Genomic DNA, 5,081 nt, shown 5'->3' on the forward strand with positions numbered 1-5,081 from the left:
GATGAACCTGATGTGGGTATCATTGAAAGGGCTGACAATATCCAAGAAGCTCAACGTAGGGCCCACATTGGTGACAGTTTTTTTTGTAGGTTGAGAGATTATGTATTTGTTTTGTGTTAATTAGGTTTAAAGTATATTTTTCCAAATTTTGTACATCCCAAAAATGCACCTAGGATGATATTGCAGCTGTTTTGCTTACAGTGCAAGGAACCCTCAGTTCTGGTGACTTGCACTTTAATAACAATAAATCTATAATCTTATCACTTGCATCATTTAAGAACCCTTTAAATATTGAACTGGATAGTGACAACACATTAAACCAAGAATGCTTTTGTCAGAAAGCTAGCAGCTGTATGTGCATGGTAAATTGTACCCGATACCAAGAAAATGAAAATACACTTCTTATTGACTTAATGAAATATGAAAATATAACTTATATGTTTGCCTTTAAAAAGGAACACTAATGGATTTATTTATTTTTTGGTTCATCCTGAAAAAAATATTCAATGGCAAAAGCAATCTAGGGTTAAAAAGAGGTAATTCATTCTAGATTACTAGAATTGACTGAAAGGATAAAGGATAAATATTTTTTACATAAGATTTATTCAGGAACTCTTACCATAGTTATCAATCTGACACCTTGAGAAAGACATGACTGTTGTACTTGCAAGATAAAAATGGTGATAAAATATTTGAATACAACTGTGCTTCAGGTCAAATCAGAACACCATTATTTAGAACTTCACTTATGATGTCTAATACAAATTATTCAGAAACACTAGTTTAAGAATTATATCATAACAGGCTGCCAACGCAAGAGCCAGTGTCCTGCAGAAGGCGAGGGCAATCTTTAAGTTGATCTTGATTGTATTGTAGAGGTAGCATCATTAGAAGAAACACCACTTTCTAATTGTGCTGAGGTTAAAGGCAGTGGCTCCGTAATACCTGAAAATAATAAGTAAATAAATAAATAAATAATTGATCTACTGCACCTTAGATGTAAATCTCTTCTGCAGCACACACACACACACACACACACACACACACACACACACACACACACACACACACACACACACACACACACACACACACACACACACACACACACACACACATATATATATATATATATATATATATATATACATATATGTATACATATATATATACATTACATACATATATATTATTATACAATTATATACATATATATAATGAAAAATTGCTAAAATTACTTGTGCTGCATTAGATACTTCATTAATTACACCATCTTCTAGCACAGTATTGCTTCTAGGCTTAAATATGTGCAAAACAGTGAAAGATGCTAGGCTATAAAATATTTTGGGCACTAAATAGTAAGCTATTTAAGAGGCCTACCCGTGATTTTAAAAAGCTTTACTGAAATCTGGCAAATCAACATATTCCCATGACCTTCCAACTAAGCGTTCACACTTCTGAACTGAGTATACAAGTGCTGGAACCTTTAGGGTCACACAGCATTAAAATGTTATCTTAAACCCAGCCATCAATAATAAAAACATAACCATTTTGTTTTCCCCAAAGGCATTACAAACTTTCCTGACAGGAAGAGTGTAATGGCCATCAAAAAGTTGAAGGTTCACTAGTTTATATATTTCATTCTTGAAAACATCAGAGCACTTACTTATTGTAACATCACGTATGGGCTCTTCTGTTTCATCAACTTGATGAAATGTTTCAATCACATCTTGTCCATGGTTAATTCTTCTGTCATCAGTGATGCAGCTATGACAAACTCTTCAGAAGACTTTCGAAGAAATGGTGGAGGACCACCACCAGTTCTGCATAAATTCTTCTTGATGGCAGCATCTACCTGCTTCACTCTAGTAAATAAAAAAAATATATTAGAATAAAAATATGTTTCCCCATTGGTTTTCTAATTTATTCTAACGACTGTGACTTTAAAACGGATTGCAATGAAATTTCAAAATATAACAAAAACCTACCGTCCTGTGTACTTCTCTTCCACCTCCAGAATAATAAGTTAAAACATCTATCGCATGTTTGAATTCATAAGAAATGTCATTTAAGCATTTACACAAATATTAATGAGCACTTAAGAAAATAAGGTGAGCTTTGTGTGGCTGGAAAAGTGAGCTGCACATTATAAAGCATAATAATACCACCTAAGCTAATATAGTCTAGCCTAAGCAGTTCACATACCTGCCACAATGTATCGTAGCCTTGCATACTGGTAGGCATTATGCAGGCTTCAGACATGCTAGCTTACGTGTGAACTCAACTTAAAAAAAAAGGGCTAGCCTATTTCAGGTGTCATCCTGTGATGACCACCTGCAGACAACAGCCAAGATCTCAAATGTCAGCCTAAATTTTTATTAAAAACAATCATTTAGCCTAGTTTGCAAGCAGGTATCACACGTTAAAACAGTTTTATAATTTGGAAAACCTCGTATACCCATAAGAAAAATAGCCAAAGTTTTACCATCACTTTTTAAAATACGAATAAACTGGCTGTAAGCTAATGAATGCTTAGTTTACTTGCAAATCTACCCAATAACAATACGATAATACTACTGTGTGCTCCAGCCCTTCTATCCACCATGAAAATAAATTGTAAGACCCTCCACATAGCTATTCTGAGCCTAAATTAGAATATTACCCAAATTTCCTAATAAAAGACATTAATAGTTATAAATTCACGTCAAATTATACAAACCTAATGCCTGATACACCAACTGCTTTTGTAATAAGCTAGACATTACTGACCTAACCTCTCCTTGGGCACCCATGCTTATTTAGCTGGGGGCTATGCCCCCTCAGACCCCCTATGATTTGGTTAGCCTAACCTTACTTAACCTATTCTAATATGTTCCATTCTATTTATTTGAAGATTAATATATTTATATAATATAATAGCTTTAGATGATAAACTGGTGTTCCCTTGGATAAGCTAGGCTAGGCTAGCCTGATGTGATTATTATTAACAATTTAACAGGCAGCACAAGCCTAGGCCTTTCATAGCCTAAATTTCTTTTAACCTAACTGGTAGTTTACACACCATTTTGCTCACAGCAGCCTAAAGTTGCCCTGACTACAATTACAAAACAAAAATGCTTTCTTACCTGCGGTTTACATGGTCGAAACAGCGCTTGACTGCATTGATGAACGAGGAGGTTGGTCAGGATACATGGCGTTAAACTTGAGTGTTACATCTCCCCCACCAACGCCTCACGCTTTTTTTCCAAAGTTCTGCTTCCTGTAGATCGGTCGGTGATCACATTCTCATGCTCCTTTATTAAATTAAGAAGCATTAAACGCTGAGAATCAGCTATTGGGGGTGCACGCTCCATATTCTTGTTTAGTTGCTTGCGTATTTCCCGACTTTGTTTACATTTTCGCACGGAATCAGGACAGCAAATATCAAGTAAAAAAAATATACTACAGATATGCAGTATCTTTTTCTAATAAATAATAAAGACATAAGGACATATTAATTCAATATCACTGTCATAAAAAAAATTGCCTATGATACTGATACAGCCTTGTAATCATCGATTCCAGGCATTTCATTCCCAGTAACCGCATATGTTGGTAAACCTGCTTAACCAGCGATGCGATGCGATGGAGTTGAGGCCGTCGTACGATTTCTGGATACCACGATAGTTCTTCGTTTGGGACCATACAACCGCGATCGCCTTCGTATTGACAAATGCGATCGCATGGTTTCTGGATACCAGCCTAAGTCTTACCCTTCCTGCCCTTGTAGCTTCAGAATACTATTAAAAAAGAACTCTCTCTCTCTCTCTCTCTCTCTCTCTCTCTCTCTCTCTCTCTCTCTCTCTCTCTCTCTTTCTCCTTTGATACCTCTCGAAATATTAAAAGAGAAGTCTCTCTCTCTCTCTCTCTCTCTCTCTCTCTCTCTCTCTCTCTCTCTCTCTCTCTCTTTAAATTTTTCGAAAATGAGTGCCTAATCTTACACTCCTAGTTCTATTACCTTCAGAATACATTTAATAAAGAAGCCTCTCTCTCTCTCTCTCTCTCTCTCTCTCTCTCTCTCTCTCTCTCTCTCTCTCTCTCTATTTAAATCTTTAGAAAACGAGTGCCTAATCTTACACTCTTTATTCCATTACCTTCAGAATACAATTAATAAAGACGCCCCTCTCTCTCTCTCTCTCTCTCTCTCTCTCTCTCTCTCTCTCTCTCTCTCTCCTTTGATACTTGTCGATAAATGAGTGCTTCAACTCACTGTCCTTGTTCTGATAGTTTCAATAAAGCAGTTAAAAAGTACTCTCTCTCTCTCTCTTTAAATTTTTCGAAAACGAGTGCCTAGTCTTACACTCTTAATTCTATTACCTTCAGAATACAATTAATAAAGACGCCTCTCTCTCTCTCTCTCTCTCTCTCTCTCTCTCTCTCTCTCTCTCTCTCTCTCTCTCTCTCACCATTGATACTTGTCGATAAATGAGTGCTTGAACTCACTGTCCTTGTTCTGATAGTTTCAATAAAGCAATTAAAAAGAACTCTCTCTCTCTCTCTCTCTCTCTCTCTCTCTCTCTCTCTCTCTCTCTCTCTCTTTTGAACTTTTTCGAAAACGAGTGCTTAATCTTACACTGTTAATTCTATTACCTTCAGAATACAATAAAGAAGCTTCTCTCTCTCTCTCTCTCTCTCTCTCTCTCTCTCTCTCTCTCTCTCTCTCTCTCTCTCTTTTGAACTTTTCGAAAACGAGTGCCTAATCTTACACTGTTAATTCTATTACCTTCAGAAGACAATAAAGCTTCTCTCTCTCTCTCTCTCTCTCTCTCTCTCTCTCTCTCTCTCTCTCTCTCTCTCTCTCTCTCTTTGAACTTTTTCGAAAAACGAGCACCTAATCTTACACTGTTAATTCTATTACCTTCAGAAGACAATAAAGAAGCTTCTCTCTCTCTCTCTTTCTCTCTCTCTCTCTCTCTCTCTCTCTCTCTCTCTCTCTCTCTCTCGAAAACGAGCGAACCTAATACAGAGGCCATTTCCTTGACTCATGGGCTCATTACGGTGAATCCCAGATGTTGCAAACTTAACTAAGGAATATGGGGCAA

The 5,081-nt window shown here is 36.6% G+C and overlaps 1 long non-coding RNA gene across 1 annotated transcript; it reads right to left on the minus strand.

The window, feature by feature from the left end:
* Positions 1–613: 613 nt before the first annotated feature.
* Positions 614–3,743, minus strand: LOC136826216 (uncharacterized). The gene is made up of 3 exons (XR_010849550.1): positions 3,126–3,743; positions 1,667–1,865; positions 614–945 (listed from the first exon to the last, which is right to left on the minus strand). It is a non-coding gene; the product is annotated as an uncharacterized lncRNA (long non-coding RNA).
* Between the last annotated feature and the right edge of the window lie 1,338 nt (positions 3,744–5,081).

This window comes from Macrobrachium rosenbergii, chromosome 40 (assembly GCF_040412425.1).
Source record: "Macrobrachium rosenbergii isolate ZJJX-2024 chromosome 40, ASM4041242v1, whole genome shotgun sequence".
Classification (NCBI taxonomy): Eukaryota; Metazoa; Arthropoda; class Malacostraca; order Decapoda; family Palaemonidae; genus Macrobrachium; species Macrobrachium rosenbergii.